Raw genomic sequence first — 19,275 nt, 5'->3', positions numbered from 1 at the left:
TTTGGTACTTAGCATGATTATTTGGTATTGATTCTGTAATGGCAATGACCTAAGCATTTTCTTTGATTATTTTCACCCTGCTATTTTATCAGAGCCATTGCAAAATACCACTGCTTCTGGGTAGAGGGGTGCCGTGTCTTCCCTCTAGGGGCCTCAGGCTTTGTCATTGACACATGAAAAAGGGAAAGATATTGTCAGCCCTGTATAAGTTTTGACACCATCCAACTAGGTGCTCACCCAGAGTCAGGACTGCGGATAAATGGAGTAGCGGGAGTGGCCAGAGAAAATGTGTTATAAGCAGGGCTTTGTTTCTCAGAGAATAGATGCAGAAACTCCCTCCTTCTGTATCATTTCTTGTCTCCGTACCCTACCCATCTCTGAGCATCGTCCTATAGTTCCACCCCCTCCCCACCTCCCAGGACCGCTTCTCATAGAGAATACACAGCAAAGTATCAGTTTGTAATTTGTTAATGATAACAAGAAAAGTAGTAAAATAGATCTCCTGCAGCCAGCAGCAACAGACTCCCCCAGCTACAATGGACCTTGACAACAAAATACCAACCCATCAACAATAGACCCCCCAACAGCAACAGCAGCTCTCCTAGCAGTCAGCATTAATAGAATAGACCCCTCCCTCCACAATAGATCCCTTCAAGCATCAATTTATCCCCCACCAGCAACCATAGACCACTATGTAAAAATAGAGACAATAGAGACAATAGATTCCCCAGCAGCCAGCACCAATAAACCTTCTGACACACACCAGCATCCCTTGACATTACATACATTCAGTGCTGGAGGTGCCGGAACTGTGTTCCCCCGCGTTCCCGCTGAAAAAAAGCCCTGTGTACAAGTAGGTCCAGGGGTTGGCTTTAAAAAGACTGTGTGTTGTATAGGGTGACTGTTAACCCACTGAAAACCACTGCTGTGAGTACACTTTTATGGAAGCAGTCATTTAATAGATGCATGCAATGGTCTCTATTATTTAGGTAATAAACTCATTCACTCTGGCACATGAGCCAGGTAAGTCTGCTTCTGTCAGAGCCTATTCACATTATGTTGATATTTCCTTTATGTAGCATCCTTGTATATTGTTATTGACTTTGTATTCATACTCAGAGCCTGAAAAGCAGGACATTTTTTTTCAGATAATAGGTGTAGGAACTCCCGCTTTCCGAGTCACCCCTGGTGTCCGTCCCCTACCCACCTCCGAGCACCCTTTCTGGGCTCCACCCCCTCCCTGCCTCCCAGTACCACCCCTTGAAGAGAATATATTAAGCAATTTGTATGAATTTGTTAATGATAACAAGAAAAGCAGTTAAACAGACCCCCCAGCAACAACAGATCCATCCACAACAATAGACCCCCCAGCAACAGTGGATTGATCCCCAGCAACAGTGGAACCCCCAGCAAAAATGGACCACCTTTAACCAAATACCCCCCAGCAACAATAGACCTATGGTAGCAGCAACAGATCTCCCCACAGTCAGCATCAATAGGCCCCTCCCTGAACAGTAGATTCCTCCCAGCAACAGTTGTCCCACCAGAAACAACAGATACTGCACCAGCAACAATAGGCCTCCCCAACAGCTATAGTCCCCCCCCCCCAAAAAAAAAGATCCCTCTTGTGACAAAAGGCCCTCAGCAGCCAGAATCAATAGACCCTCCAGCATCCCTCAGCACTCTTTGCCATTAGATACATTCAATGCTGGAGGTGCCAGAACTGCATTACACTGAAAGCCTGCTGAAAACTAATGAAAGGTGAGGTGCAATTGGCTTTATTTACTAAGGTGAGAAGGTGGGGGGTGAAGTGCAACTGTTCTTCAAAATATCCAGCAATATGGAAGGGAAACTCTTGTTATTCAAGTTTCCCTGCACATGAAAACATAGCAGCAAATCTCTAGTCTATAAGGGGTAAATCTGGATATTAAATTCTGGCCATTTTAAAGCCAAGGCAAGCTATTGCAAAAAAAAAAAAAGGAGGGGGCACGGCAAACTCATCACTACCATGGGGGACATTTAACAAAACATTTTGTTTTATCTCTGACAGCAGGAAGAAGGTCCTTTTAAAGGATAAGTTCACCTTTGGGAACATGTTACAATACATGTTCCACCTGATTTTTGTAACATGTTCCCACTGCCAGAGCTGCTGAGTGACAGCTAGTGGGGGATCTTCTTACGGACGTGTCATTCATTCACAGAATTCTGTGAATGCAAAACTACAAGTCCACACTGCCTTTGCAGCAGTCGGCATTTAATTCTTAATTAACTACCCCAGTGTTGTTGAGCATCATGGTAATGCATTCTCTCTTCCAGTCAGTGTATATCTGCCTGTCCATATGAGGTACGAGCTCACAGGACCACTGACTGGTCTGCAGGAGTCTTGCATGGCACCAGAGATCAGCAGATTTCTAGGCTCTTAGTAAAAAAAAATATAATAAACACAAATTTTTTTACCTGCAAAATAATGTGCATTTGTTATTTTTTTTAAAAAAGGTGAACTTAAACTTTAATGCAATTTTGATGGTCATGGGACACTGAAAAATACCAATCCTTAAAATTCCTTTGGAGTTTCTTTTAGGCTGTATGAGGTGTTATGAAAAAGTGTAATTTTTTTGTATGTTTACTTAATTTTCGTCTTGCGCACCTACTTATGCAAATCTCTTTCTTTGGTGGTGGGAATATCTTTGTAGAACTATAATGTTCCACATTGCACATTCTTATGTGGGTAAGATTCATTGATGATGTGTTTATATTATGGTAAGGTCAAAAGTATCTGTTCATGGAATTTGTAGCCACCTTTGAATCAAAACAATATTGAGATGTACTTCACAAGTGAAATTAAATATGATTGCATACATTTTTTGGACTAGGAGATTAGGAGGGTGAAGGAGACAATATTAATACAACAATTTATCGAAAACTCACCTCCACGAATAGCCTGTTACATTGGGGAAGTTCATATCCAGCAGCCTTGAAAAGAGGAATCCCCACTGGTCAATTTATGAGAGCAAAGTGAAATTGCTCAACGGAAGGGGCATTCCAAACTGACAGTCAAAAATTGTTTGACAGATTTATGAGACATGGCTATCATAAGACTGATTTTATTAAATCCTATGAGAAAGTGAAAGAGATTGCGAGGGAATTTCTGTTGGGTTAGAAGACCAAAAAAGTGGATGACCAGCAAGGTACGCCTACGTATCAGGTACATACTCAAATCAATCAGGGCATCAATATTTCTGAAGATAAATATCTATCACAGATCCTATCCAAAGACCCTAAGATAACCTACAGATGGGGCAGGAATTTGAGAGACATGTTAGTACATAGTCACCTAGACAAAAAACTCTAAAACATCAATGAAACACACTTGGCTGCCTTAGAAACCAAAAGGTAGTTTCAGGTGTGGTCACTGTAAGGCATGTCCTTTCTTGAGCAACACCAAGGAATTTGTTATCCCTAAAAATGAGCAGATCGTTAAAATGAGAGATTATTATAAATGCAGTACAGATGGGGTGATTTATGCTTTAAAATGCCCATGCCCATAATATATGTAGGAAAAACAATTCACCCCAATAGGAGATGAGTTTGTGAACATGTGAACGATATTGCTCGAAATAAGGATAGATCAGTAGCAACACATATGATACAAAAACATGATGGTAAGGCACACCTCCTTTACTTTTGGATTATTGACAAATATAATCTGGGTCCTAGAAAAGGAGACCTAGCTAAATGTCTTTTGAAACTTGAAGCAAATGGATTTTCTGTCTAGGCTCAAGGGCACCTTATGGTTGAAATGAAGGCTTTACCTTCCTTCCTTTTGTGTATGATTAGGGAGCTTTTTGTTTGATCTTGCTCCATAAATGCTCTATAATGGTATGAACCGTAATTTTGGTCCTTAATTAGTGGGGTATTAACATTGTTTGAGCGCACCAGCAATGTGTATTGTGTTGTGGATTGATGTGCTGCTGGGGTGTTGTTAACATAGGGACATGCACCCTCATCCGGCATAGATGTGTTATTTGTCAAAGATGATGTACTTCATTTTTTACCTTTTACATTTATCTTGGGTTAAACAGAGAAGTGGCACCACAATCTAATTCAAAGTGGAACTCCACTCTCCAAATCAACATTTATTATATTTAATCTTTATGCTGCTACCATTAGTAAATAGTTAGGTAAGTATATTATATTTACTTGTTTTAAACTTTTTTTTTACATTTCTTCAGTTACTTCCTGTTTTTTTGCCTAGGTAAATGATGTCATACATCCCAGGAGTCTCCAAGAGGGGAGAAGAGGTGGAAGGGTTTTCGCAGCTAAGCCTACTCTTCTGCATGCATGCTTGAGTGAAGGGCAGATAGATTCTAGGAAGAAAATGCTACATGAATCATCTGCCCTTACTCAAGATAGCCACTGCCAGAAATGCTAGGGTGGTGTTTTTCAAAGGGATTTCGCAACAAAATAATGCATGGAGATATGGATGGATGGGAGAGTGTGCTTTGAATATTACAAATAAATTAAATTGTGCTTTTGGTTTGTGGTGTTCAGATACAGTGAAGATCCGCTTAAGTCAGCTTGAATAAAAGTCTTTTTAAAGTAGTTTTGGTTCACTTCTCTTCACAGACCACTTTAGTAAATCAAGCCTCTAATGTGAAAAGTCAATATGTGTGATGCGCCTTCATGCTGTACTAATGGAACAGTAGAAAATGTTTATCCAATTTGTAACAGTCTTGTTTGTTGTATGAAATCTTAATTTGTTGAGAAGTGAACTTGTGTGCATCTTGTTTCGCAGTTGTACAATGCCCATTAATATCATTAATATCATTTGAACATACAAGTTTGCACAATCATTATGATTATTTATTGATTCCATTTTTGGATTTTGGAAAATCTCTGTCAAGAGAATTATTTTTAAAGCACTCTACCATTTGGCAGTTCGTTTAGGCCAGGTCTGCATATTTGTGGTGTACTCAGTACATGTAGTATGTTAATATGCATTGAACAGGTTGCCATTACACCACAATGGACAGTAGAAGAAGGGGAGGATCAGAAAAGACAGGATCAAACATCCTTTTTTACACAGCTCACAAGGGTTTGTTTTATCAGCAGATGGATTAGGGACAGTAGAAAAAGGGGAGGATCAGAGAAGACAGGATCAAACATCCTTTTTTACACAATACGAAGGATTAACCCCTTAGATTCCACAGGGAGTATAACAAGCATGCTTTACTGCATACACAGACTTATGTTACTGTCGTGGGTTTAGTAACACTTTAAATGAATAGGCTTTAATTGTATGCACCTTGATCACATGTGAATCGCACAGGAGTGCACCGCGCTGCAACTCATGATGTGAACCGGCCCTTACACGGAGGAGCTGGAGCTGCAGGATCAGGTGACTGAATTGGATTAAAAGAAGGTAAATGTACATAGCTTATCCAGGATAGGTCATGGGGGGGGGGGGGGGTGTTGAATAGTTAGGTGTAGCATTTACTAGCACTCTAAGGTATAATTTATGTAAAATATGGGAGCTGGAAATGCTGACTTCATTTTTAAAGGTGCGTGCTCTGGGCTATCTTACTACTTTTTTAAAGTTGAACTAAAACCAAAACTTTTAAATTCATTTTGCATAAAGTAATGGAAAGTTGTAACCCCTGTCAGGCTTTTTTCCCCCTTTATTTCCTGTCCCATGGCCAAAACAGGACGTAAGAGGAAATCCCTCCAAAGTGAGAGAATCCCTGGATGTCACCAGAACTAGTGTCCCCATTGGAAGATTTCCCCTCTATTTCTGTTCTGGGGACAACCAACATTTGGGATTTTCTTTCACTTTCAATAATAATGGTAAACAGGACAATCAGAGAGGGTGAATCTCCCTAATCTCCCCCACAGACAGCAATACAAACTGCCAGGTGTTCTAATCGATCTCCACTCCATCCAAAACTAAACTAAACATAACAAAAAGTTTTGCTTTAGTTATACTTTTTAACTGTGTAGTTACTGATGTTAAACAAACGTAGTTTCTAAAAAGTGATTCCCTCTCCCCCTGGCAGGTTAGTGACTCACTTGGTAATGAAGTCAGGACGAGGATAAAAACCACAGTGCCTTCCCCTTTAAAAAAAAAGTCAGAAATGGCATCTCATGCTTTGGCCTCACCAGCGTCTTCTACATTAGAGTGGTCTATGTCTGACTCTGGCAAAATTAATAGAAACAAAAATCATAATCAGAAAATATAATATACACAGAACTAAACACTGTTTTTTATTTATTATTCACCAGCAGAATACAGATGAAAGAATATCTTAAAGTGACAATCACCCTGACCACTAGGTGGCATGAAAGGGCTATTCATTGATGATCTGCAGCCACCTTCCATGGGCAGTTACAGCATCTGGATTTTTAATGAAGGTTTCACTATGATCTTTGAAACACTGAAAAATCTTGGAAGTCTGTTCCTTGATATGTGTTTAATTTTTTCCTGGCATAAAAATATCCCCAGGCTTGAATTAATGATCATCAAAAGGTACTTTTCTCAGACACGTTTGAGTAGCAAAATAAGGATGGGCGAATCTGCCTGAGCTCAATTCACGAGGAGTTCACCAAATTCTGTTTCCAATTTGAAAAACCTGAACTTAGCAGCAAATCTCATTGAGGTCTATAAGGGGAAAATCTTGATGTTAAATTCTGGCCATTTTCAAGCCTATAGGCAAGCTATTGTCAAACAAGGCCATGAGTAGCTGGGTAATGCCATGGAGGACATTTAACAAAACTTTTTTTTAAATATTGTACAGCAGGGAAAGGGTTCTTTTAATTGTACTTCAAGGGTGACATAGAAAAAATGCCAATCCCTGTTTTAGGCTGTATTGGGTGTTTTGGATCATTACAATTCTCATAGGCAGTGACACTGTATTTTTGCATCACATATTTTATTTATTAAAAATCACATATTTTAGATGTGTAATTGAGTTTTTAACATTTACATTTGGTATGGCTTACATACAACAGCAGCAACCCAATCTGATTCATTTCAACTTGAAAAGGGCTTTTTTTGATAGTTTCGGCTGTGATATCTGATTTTTTTTTTCGTATGAAGCAGTAATAGGTCTGAACTGATTAGTGGAAGTAGTGGCCACAACAGATCTAAAAGCTATAGAAAAGTTTAGAAAAAATAAAGCTAAAGCACTCAACTTCCAACAAATTGGACAGAGGCACAACAGTTAAGACCCCCAAAGTCCATAGTATGCAAGTGTGATGCTACTGCCCTTAGACTTCTAATGGAAATAAGAGATCCACACACCTGTACCCACACAAGCTGTTAGACAAGACATTCAATATGAATAGGTGGCCAACAAGGTGGCTGATGCTCAAAAAACCTATTTAATACAAATCCATCAGGAATAAATAGGGATCCAATACCCAAAAACCACTATTGCATTTCAGCCCTTGTGGGCTATAATCACAGCCAATAAAACCCGCAAGTGATGAAACGCATCAGCAGCTTTTGTGTATTGGATCCTTTTTTACTTTGGATGGATTTATAATAAGGATGTTTTTATGAGCATCGCACACCTTGTTGCCCACCTTTTTATTAGTTAAATGACCCAACGCTCCTTTTTTGAATGACCTTATTTTGTGTGTCAAGAACAACTCTAGTTGCTGTTTACCTGTTCCCCACACCCCTTCATGAAGTCTGTTTTTGTTGGGGGTTTTTTTCTGTTTTTTTATGGTTATCCATGGTTTTATTTTTTGCTAAGTTAAGAAAACTGGTTTGGAGTTTAGTGTTTCAGGGTTTCCTGTTCTAGTGAAGCAGCTTTACCAGACAGAAAGTGAGAGAAACTCTCCAACAGCCACACAGACCAAAGTAACCTTTTTTAAGTTAGGTAGGGGAATGCTAGCAACCTGTCAGCTTTTTATTGTTTTTTTGCATGTTACAGATTTTCCCTCAAACTCTATTTCGGGAATCAAAGTGTCACCAGGACAGGACAGGGAAATCTCTCTAACGCAGCCCCAGATAGTGATAAAACCTGACAGGGTTTCTAACCTTTCACAAATCCCTCACAAGCTAGAAAAACAAGCTTTGGCTATAAATATCCTTTTAAATGCAAGGGCAGCACTGTGGCTATGTGGTTAGCACTTCCACCTAACAGCACTAGGGTTGTCAGTTCAAATCCCAACCATGACACCATCTGCCTGGAGTTTTCATGTTCTCCCTGTGCCTGTGTGGGTTTCCTCCTCCCTCTCTAAAGACATGCTGGTAAGTTAATTGACTTCTTGTTTAAATTGGCCCTAGTATGAGTTAGGAACCTGATATTGTATACTCCTTGAGGGTTAGGGACTGATGTACAATATATATGTAAAAGTGCTGTGTAAATTGATGGTGCTATATAAGTACCTGTAATTGTAAATGCAGCTTATGTAAAAACCTACCTTAGGATTGCTATCACCCTCTTGTAATCCATTGTACAGTAGAAAATTGATTAGGACATAGAGGGGCAGTACTGGGGGCCAATCAGGTGTGCCTTCTATATATGTGCTGATAGGAGGAGAGAGCAGAGGTTTTAGTTAATTGGTCTACTGAGGCGGCTTTCTGTCCAATCAAAAACTGATGGCAGGGAGGGACCAAGCTGTATTGCTCTAATTGCACAAAGAAAAGTCAAGTCACCAACCTGACTGTACTGTCTGACAAGGCAGTGTAAATATGAGAACTGGCTGAACAAAAAATACAAATGCAGATATGTTTTAGCTGTGTTCAGCTCCAAACCGACAAACAATAATGTTAATTAGTATTTACTTTTTATGCCCCAAATAGATACTTCTCTTAGTAAAAAAAATGGTTTCCTAAGGAACATTTCAAAACAATACTTACCATTACACGTGGTCTAAGATCAACACACCAGAGAACCTAAAGAATAAAATGTCTATCATTAACTCCTTCTCAACCCTGGAAGAAGTTAAATGAAGTGACTAATGAGTTTGGACACACATTGTTGTCCCTGGCATACACAGGGGTGTGAAATGACACAGGCATCTCTTTCACGGTGAAGATTCTGACAAAGTGTTGACAGTGACATCTTCACTGAGTCTTGTACAATAGGCAGGCAGGCACCACCTCTGCAAAGCTTTCACACCGTGCTTCTTCACCAGAGCAGGGAATGAGGCGTGTGTGATTGTTTCTGTCTGTGTCCATGTGGGTGCGAATTCTCTCTGTGCTTCTAGAATAGGATGTCCAGGCCTGTAGAAAAAAAAGGTATGCGTTCGGTTATTTATTACATGTATAAGCACTACTGTAGCAGCTTAAATGATGACATGATATTCTAAAAAATCTGATTACTTTTTCCTGTATTTAAAGGTCCGTTCACACAGGTCAATTCATGTTTTACTACAACGTATAAAACGCAGTGCAATTCATTTTGAATAGCACCCTAACCCCTAGTCGATTGACTGCAAGTAGTGCACCACAATGCACAGATACTGTTACATGCAAATACAGCATATTGATTGCAATGTACTAGTGTGTACAGGCCCTTAATGGAAACCTCTATCGAAAATAACATGGACACTGCCAGTGCTGACATTTCTTTCTAGCTATATGGTTGTCTCTGGTTTCAGCATATTTTGAATTGCTGATGAAGAACAGGCAACCATCGATGTCAGAGCAAAATCAGAACTTCTGCCAATGTCTCAGAAAATACTAAAACCATTGGTTCAGCAAGACAGCCAATCAACTAGCATTTTTAAAAAGAAATGGCCAGCAATGGCACCTTCTGTATTTCTTTCACAACATGTCTGCCTTAACACACAACCCTTGACACAAGAAAGAGGGAAAACTATTGATTTGTAAATGTGTTGTTCACAGTAGTCTATAGAGAAATACTTTGCCTGTACTTTTGTTTTGGGTGGCCCCATAGAAGGTAATTGTATGGTACTAACTGCATGTGACAGGTGTTTATTCACAATTTTTCACACAATTTTCCTGTTTTGAAAAGGGGTTCTAGACCCCAATCAAGTGGGTGATGTAAAAAGTATAGGAGGCATACCATTAGCATCCCTGCCCACTGTGGCAACCCAAAAGACACCAGGTAAGTGCCACACTAGAGTGTTAAGTGCTTGAGTAGAAAAAAAAGGGGAACAAGGGAAGACATTTGTGGACTAGTGCAATAAATCTTTTCAATTTATTTGAATGCAGCAGAAAAAATAAAAGTAATATACTCACATCCTCCAAATGACCAGCGTGCCTCTAACTATCTTAAACAAGGTCCAAGATAGCCTGGCCAAAGCTGTAGCATGTCCTACAAATGCTGCTCTCCTTACGTGCACTGTTGAACGTTGCTGAGCTGGTTGAGCGTTGCTGTGCTGGTAAAGCAAAGAATAGGAACTGTGTGTGCCCGCAGTGTCTGAACGCTGGATACACAAGACGTCCGGAGGACTGTGAACCACTTGCTGGCTGAGTATGGTGGGTTGGCATGGTCATACTGTGTTTTTGGGGCATGTCCCTCCTTCTCAAGGAGGCTGTGCTAGGGATCTGACTCTTCCTGAAGAAGTTATATTTTTTTAGCCGGTTCAAATGCAAAATCAGGGAAATGAAAAAAACACAGCAAGTGAACATTTAAAACACTGGATTTTCTGTGCTTTAGAGTATATTTTTTATAAAATGGTGACGGTCTCTTTATGTATACATTTTCAGACCTTTTGAAGGCTTCTAGTCTCATCATCCTTTATATTATACTGAAAGAATTATGTTTTGGTGACTGTTCAGTGGAGTATACTTTTCAATATGATGTACATAGGTGTCCTTTTATGAAACTTAGATCAGCGGGGATCCTGAGGATCGTTGCTGATCTCCAATCATTGATGGTTTAGGAAACAGAGATAATCAGCGGAGAACATCATCTCAGCACACAGATGGCCAGTGTATGAAGGAGCAATGTCAGTCCTTCACTGGCGATCTGTGTTCTCCCTCCAGATTCTCCAGCCCAGAGCTGGAGAATCTGAGGAACCTCAAACAAAGTAGTGGTAATTTACCGCTGCTTAGTAAACGGTGTTTGACTGATCTCTTACTGTAATCTCGTGAGATTATGAGATTATGAGATTATGGTAACAGGAGCCATTTTCTAGCGTTCAAAGTGTTTGTAGATCGCTTCTCTCCTCATTAGGAGAAGCAATCCATACCGCTACACTCGGGCTTACCATGCGGCGCTGCTCCGGGATATGTTCTTCTCGTACCTTGTCCTGTGCTCCCGCGATGTCCCTCCTGCAGTGTCCCCTGTAATGTCCTCCGGTGGATGCCGGCATCTGTCTTCTGGGTTCCGTCCCCTGTGACGTCGGGACGTACGGGGACAGAACGGCAGGAAATTTGAAAATGAAAAAAATTGATATTCACTAAATTCACTAAAATAAAATAGTAAAACATTACTGTATCAAACCATTTCACATACATTTTGTCCTGTGCCCTGCCTGCATTTTTACTGTTCTTTCTGCCTGGAAACTGAGAAATGTCCATGGCGTCCAAAAAGCGTCCCTTTAGGTCAAAATCAGTTTTAGACCAGCTAGAATACAGCGATAGTAAATTAGAACCACTTGCAGAATTGAGTGATAATGATTCGTGGGGAAATTCGTCATCAGACACTGAAAACGATTTTGTGACTTTGCTCAGTGATGTGCGAACTTGGTGCATATATTTCAAATTTCAGTGTTTTTGGTTTGATTATATTATTGAATTAAATTTATTATTATATTATTATTTTTTATGATTATTTATTAAATTATAATTTATGATTTCGTGTTTCAAATTTTAACATACCCGGGATGTTTACTAGACAGATTTCAGTGAGTTATTCCTAAAAATTACAGCCTACAATAAAAAAAATACATATTTCAATGCTAAAAAATGTACCGCTTTGAGCACAGAAATATGGACATAATCAGACCGCTCACCGCACAAATTACAGTTTGATTGTATAATCTCCTTTAGATCTTCTTACAACTATGTACTGTAAGGGCCTGTGTTATTTGGTAGCAATTGATTGAATTGTCATGAAAGATACATGTACAAACACTCCAAAAAAAGTCTCTGAATTGCCTAGCTGCACTTACTCTAAGTGTGAATGGAGCCTTACATGCTATTCACCCATTAATATTAGGTTTAAAATATCAGATGTGCACGCACCCCAGTACAATTATTGTAAAATGCAGAAAGGTACAGTTGGCTGGTTCTGAAACTGAAGGACTTTCCAGGGACAAATATTCAAAATCTGGGACTGTCCCAGGAAATCAGGAACAACTGGCAATCTTACACTTTTCAACTTTATGGAAAGAGAGTTTTACTGTTCATACGTTTGTGGATAATCATTTACCCAGCACCATTCTCTCCAACAGCTGTCCACACTCTGTGTCTAATGACATCCCTTCTACCTGTAGCTGCTGAGTGACATCTCATACATCTCTGTACATGCATCTCTACCCATTAATGCTGTACAATCAGCTAATCAAACACCATTCTCCCCCTGCTGTTGACACCAAGCTCTATTTGGTGTGTCAGATGTTATAGTTGTCTGCTTGATGCTGATGTATGATAATTTATTTAAGCTTCACATATTAATTAGTTGAAGGCTCAATTGTAGCTGAGATTCCTGCATCAGGTTTCATGTGAGTGGCTTTTCTTTCCCGTGTGGTCAGAAAGTGCTTTCTGAGTGAATACATTTTGTTCTTTAAATTAAATACCATAAACCACTTACATGGGTCTAAAGAGCCGGCTAGCTTTTTTTTTCTCTTAATTTTGTTACAGAAGATTAATAGGTCGTGGAAAGAATGTACTTTTCCCTAAATATATTTGATTTTAAGAAGTATTTATTTTACTTCTGCGTTACTTGGGAGACATTAAACTTACTATTTGGATAATGAGACGCAAGTCTCATTATTTAGTTATTAATAATCCAACTTTCCTATAATACCGTCCCTATACAATTCAGGTTATGTGTCAGTTTTTGGGAGGGTATGAATTAGCTCATAGCTTGTAAAAAATGTAAAGGTAATAACAGCCCAGTAGGGCTTTGAATGTTTTGTTTTTGACTAGATGAAAGTCCAACTCCATGTTTTTTAAAATGCATACAAAATTTCCTGCCAAATTTAAAAATAAAAAATGCAACTCTGGCAGCAATGCTCATCTTCTCTCTGGGACCATGGCTCACAGTACTCCTAGACAGCATGGTCCTCACAAGTGTCATGCTCTCCAGGAGTAAGAACCACCAGGTCATCAGACCAGACAATACACTGCAGGATTTAGGGTACATAAAGATGCATTTTAATAAAAGAATATGTTGGTGGGAGTAAAGATGAGGGGGTGGGTTTTTACACTAAAGGTGGGGTTGGACTTAAAAGCTAGCCATAGACACCAGTTAATGGTCAGACATGCTTGTACAATCCAACCATCCCACCATGTTTTCTTGGCAAATTTGTAGTCTAAATAGGAATGAACTCATTGTACAGGCACTTCAGTTCATGACAATAGAGGTGGAGGATGGAGAGCCAGGTGCAGACAGTCCCAGAACATGAGAAATCTGGAGATGTTTGACAGGATTTCCCAACATGCCTGACTGCCTTGTTCCTGAAGAACACATATCGAACTCTATATAGTGGATCCTCACATGATGAAGCTGCAAAAAAGACAGACTGGGAGACTATCAGTGAACCTTGGGATCAAGGAATAGGTGGTTAACTTTAGGAATTAGGTTAAATCTCAAAGTTGTTGTAAAAGAAAGACATTTTACCTTATTGCTTTCCATTATAAAAAAAATGTTCCAGTAGCAGTATAACCCTTCCACATCACTAAATACTTGCCTCACTTGAACCAGCACTGTGTCTGTCTATAGGGATTTTTTCCTCTCTCCCTGCATTTACAGAACAGATATGTCAATCAAATCCTGTGAGCAGGGGGGGGGGTTGAGACATGTCTATGGGCACACACAGCCCAGCTCAGGAGTGAGCCCACACGTCTGCCCCCATAGTGAGTGGTTTGCTATGGAAGGGTGGCAGACTCTGAAGACAAGGAGCCGAGAGTGCTGGTTGAGGACCCCAGAAGAGGAGGTTTGGGACCACTCTGTGCAATTCCATTACACACAGCAGGTAAGTATACCATGTTTGTTAATTTAAGAAAAGACAAAAACTTTAGAACCACTTTAATGGGGGGAATAGCAGCACAGTGGCTAGATGGTTAGCACTTCCGTCTGGCAGTACTAGGGTCATTGGTTCAATTCCCAACCACGGCACCACCTGCCTGGATTTTGCATGTTCTCCCTGTGCCTGCGTGGGTTTCCTCCAGGTACTCCGGTTTCTTTCCACACTCCAAAGACATGCTGGTAGGTTAATTGGATCCTGTCTAAATTGGCCCTAGTATGTGTATGTATGAATGTGAGTTAGGGACCTTAGATTGTATGCCCCAAGAGGGTTAGGGACTGATGTGGATGTACAATATATATGTAAAGTGCTGCGTAAATTGACGGAGCTATATATGTACCTGTAATAAATAGGGTAATGTGCACCTGTTCCTTAAAAAAAAAAGTGTGCTAAGTGATGGTATAAAGTGCAGATATCTAGAGGTGCACATGCTTACCTTAAGCAGCCTGCTGTCCCTGCTGCTACACCTAAATTTGGAGCCATTCACAAGTCTGGGTATGTTACAATTGTACAATCATTTTGTAACATACAGTATGTGGCAAGCTTTAGACCTTAGGGTCTGTTCACACCAGTGTGTTGTATCTGCACTAAAATGCATGTTCACAAGCCCCAAAAGCACAAAGAAAATCATTCTATTATAATCTATGAAACTCTTTACGTCAATGGGTTGCTTTACAGAACCATGTGGTGTGTTGTTGAAATAATCTGCTTGCTGCATCCATTGTGCACTTTTGGAAAAATAAGTGTTACATTATAGTCAATGACAACACACTAAAAATGCAATACGCGTTTTAATTAGTGTTCATTATTAGTCGAAATTGAAAAACAGAAGAGGAAATGCGAAAACGTGTTTTGCATTGTGTTAAATTTGAAAGCACTGCATTTTCAATGCATTATGCAAAAGGCTTAAGTGTTTTCTAGAACATTGATGAACTGGGCCTAGGTCCCCTATCTTTTGATGGTCACATGTTGCATTCACATCCAACTGCCATCTGAAGCCAACTCTAATCTTATCATTTACAACAGTCATTACTAACTTACAGTATATGAGGTTGGGACAACCTCTAAAACCATATAGTGCTGGTTGGGCAATATTGCCCTCTGAACAAGGGCAACTATAGTGACTATACCAAGGGTCTACCAGTCTGGATATCAAATAAACCTAACATAATTGAAACAGCATTGCAAACACCTCTTGCTGCATGTTGTATGTGTCTAAGGTACTACAATTAATACAAGTAATTAATTTTTATAATAAATAAAATTAATAATAAAAATAATACTAATAATATTGCCAGTGCAGTTTTCTAAATTGCTGAATCATGTTTATTATATTAGATCTCAGGTGAGCCTGTGTTTTTTGGCACCGAGCTGTAGATTCATCCAAGAGTCAAAGAGTAGAGTCAAACCATTTACACCAGGGGATGTATAATCAGCCAAACCATACCAAGTACTGATTCACTTTAAACACAACTATAACAATTAGCTTTTGTTTGCTAAAATGAAAATGTAGGATTCTGGTGCTTACCCTATGGAGTCTCGGGTTGTGACATGTACAGCATTCTGTACCGTAACCACTAACAGCTTTTTTTTTTCTTTTATTAACATATAAGCATATCAGCAGTAATAAATACCAGAGTAATAATGTCACCCTGTCTTATTTTCTCCAATTAAATTAGTAATTCCAGACCTCTTGTATCACAGTATCTTCTTCATATAGTTAGATCACAGGCCATAGCATCATGAAGAGTTTCTGTGGAGTTGATTGATAAAGAAAAATTGCCAGTGGCAATAGATTCCTTTAACTGAATGATGGTATAGAGTTGGTTGCTGTGCGCAACAGTCCCAAATGTAAAAAATCTGCCCCCTGGATGTTCATCTCCCATGAACAGTCCTTTCATTGGACATATATCTTGCTTATCCCAATTTCAAATGACAGGACAACTGTGACATGTTCTCTCTGTTAGCCCTCAAAGGGAGAAATTTTGTACAAAAAAAAATTGAAATAGATAAAATATTTCTGAAGTGTTACACTGTACCTTCTGATGTGAAGAATTCTTCTTGTAAAACAAAAGATCCCACCATGGATAAAAGTAACAATTTCAGGAGGCTGAATTTGTCTCCCACAATCCCTGATAAGATCACCCCATACTACCCGAGACAATTGTTTTCTTTGCTGGCAATTTATATGAGTGTTCATGGAGTTTGGAATTACATGCCAGATAAGACTGTCGTTTCTGGAAACACACACATCATCTCCCTTTATCTGTCCAAATATATTTATCTCAAGACACTTTCCTTGTTATAGATCAAAGATTGTTTCCGACCGTAGAAAAATGAAGACTACAAACCTGGAGAGGGTGAGAAAATATATCACCTACTAATATTAGTCTAAAAGTAAATAAATTGCAGCCCATGGCTTCTTTGAAAAATGGCTAACATTTTTTTTCTTTCATGCTGTTTTTCACAATCTGCTGTTGCTAGATGGATGTCTGCAATTTAAAATATTATACTTTTGTGTTCTGATGTGTTCTACTAAGAAATAACAATGTTTAGCAATAAATAAGTGCAGCCCAAATGTTACATGAGCTAGGTGCAACTTTCCTACCTAGACAGCCAGTGTTCAGTGGAGACCCCTACTGGACAAAATAGAAATCGTCACGTCTAAATGCAGCATGACAAATATTAGGCTAATGAAATATCTCTCAGTATCAAAAAAATGCCTGAGACGTGATCAAATTGCTCCAAGATTTCTGATTCACCACCTTGTATGAAGTCTCGAATTATTCGACTTCGTGATTCATTGCAAATAGCTTTGTTTTTCTCTCCTTCCTGAAATGTAAAGCAGTTTGGAACATGACAGCAATGGCATTGTAAGACGTTTTATTCTTGACAAACCAATGCATCGTGGAAGAAAAAAAAAAGTACAATTGCTGAAATAAAAATTAATTCAAATCACTTGATGAAAAGGAAAGTGGAACGTGTATGTAATTGCATTCCATTTAAGTCTCTTTCAAGTATTTCCACTTGCAGGTTCCTGTAGGCTCCCATTCATTTCTTTGTTATCATTAATTTGTGGTTTTATTCGACACTGAAGCTTTGTGACAGAATTGTCAGCTAATCTTTAAGTCATCTCCAGATGGAAAAAAAATACACATCAGACAGATTGGAACAGGATTCGTTTATATCTCAAGGTGGGTGTAAAAAAAAAATAATAAAAGGGTGCTAAATATTTTTTGCTCTTTCCTGGAGTGGTTGAAGATGATAGGAGATGATTTCCAACAGTTTATCGATCCTGGAATTTCACTCAATTGTCCTTTACTAACAAATCATCATTGGTGTACTTCGTTTTCACCACATTCATCCGAACATTCATTGTAACTTGGTTGTAAGCAGTGCTAAAAACAGCCCATAATAAGTTTAAACTGATAAACCAATACAAAGAAAGTTCATTTTGTATATAATGTCATCTTCAATGGTACCCTGAAACTACACATTTATATTTATATACACAATTATATAGAAACACACATATACTCAATGAATACTTGTGTATGTAGATATATATGTACAGTTTTAGGTCCCTTTGAAGATGACATTATATACAAAAACATAAAAGTGCCCACCTTAATAAATACACACACACACACACATATATATATATATATATATATATATATATATATATATATATATATATATACCTTTATAAAAAAAATCTTTAATGTGGGCACTTTTATGTTTTTGTACAAACCATAAAAGTGCCCACCTGAAAGATAACCCCCTCAAAAAATAATAATTATTATATATATATATTTAAGTAGATGGCATTGAAGATGATAGTATATACAAAAACATAAATGTGCCCACCTGGACAAATATATATATATATGGAGAGCGATAATATAGGTGAGGTGCACAACGGTGATCAATCACAGTGCATAGCAATCAGGCCCTCCCAAAGGCCATATATAGAAAGAAGGAAAATGGATTGCTGCAATAAAAGAACTTTTAATGTAGAAAACGTCACTCTTTTGTATGGTGATTTTTCTACATTAAAAGTTCTTTTATGTGCAGCAATCCATTTTCCTTTTTATATATATATATATATATACACACACCTTTCTAAAAAAAAAATCTTTAATGTGGGCACTTTTATGTTTTTGTATATATGTCATTACCTCAAAGTCAGCTTTAAGGTGGGCACTTTAAAACTATCCCAGTCCCACTTTGGGGTACAACTAATAAGCTGATGCTATCAGCTCTGGTGTATCTATTTTACTTTTACATTATCCCCAAAACTAATATGCAAATCTTCATGCACAAATAGATGTACATTTAGAACTATGAAGGCTGAATAATAAATAAAGGTCTCCGACAGAACTTCAGCTTATCTAGATAGGAAAAAAAACACATCAGGCAGATTCAAACAAGATTCCACTGATATCTCAGGGTGGAAAAATATTAAACGGTGCTGAATATTTTCTGCACTACCCTGTAGCAGATGATAGGAGATGATTTGCAACAGTTTTATTGATCTTGGGATTTCACATCAAGTACACTCAATCGTCCTTTAATTATAAATGAGGACTATTATCGGTGTACTTCGTTCTCACCACATCCACTCTAAGAACGAAAAAAAAAAGTTGCATTTTGGTCAAAGTAATCATTGCTTGTAACAATTGCTATTAATAGCCCATAAGAAGGTTTAAACTGATTAGCAGCTAAGCCAATGTATGTTGTGGTAGTTTTAGAAATAATGTTATTTCCAAAAAAAGAACTATTTATATACTTACTCCCTGAACAGTTGCATATACCTACTGTATGTGTGTGTGTCAAATATATTTATATATATTTATTTTTTTAAACACAGATACCTATGTGTGTGATTTTATATATATAAAGAGAGAGAGAGAGAGAGAGAGACACTCACACACAGGTATCTGTGTTTAAAAAATAAAAGAAAGAAAAAAAGATATATATATATATATAAAAATAACACAGATACCTATGCGCATGTCTAAGATGTGTATATATCCTATTTTTATATAATGTGTGTGTAATATATATTATGTGTATTATATGTATATAAATTACACACAC

The sequence above is a fragment of the Staurois parvus genome, unplaced genomic scaffold, assembly GCF_062004578.1.
Source record: "Staurois parvus isolate SC_StPar_1 unplaced genomic scaffold, SC_StPar_1.0 ptg000291l, whole genome shotgun sequence".
NCBI classification, from domain to species: Eukaryota; Metazoa; Chordata; class Amphibia; order Anura; family Ranidae; genus Staurois; species Staurois parvus.
The sequence above is the reverse complement of the archived record's forward strand: the minus strand, read 5'-3'. Positions refer to the sequence as shown.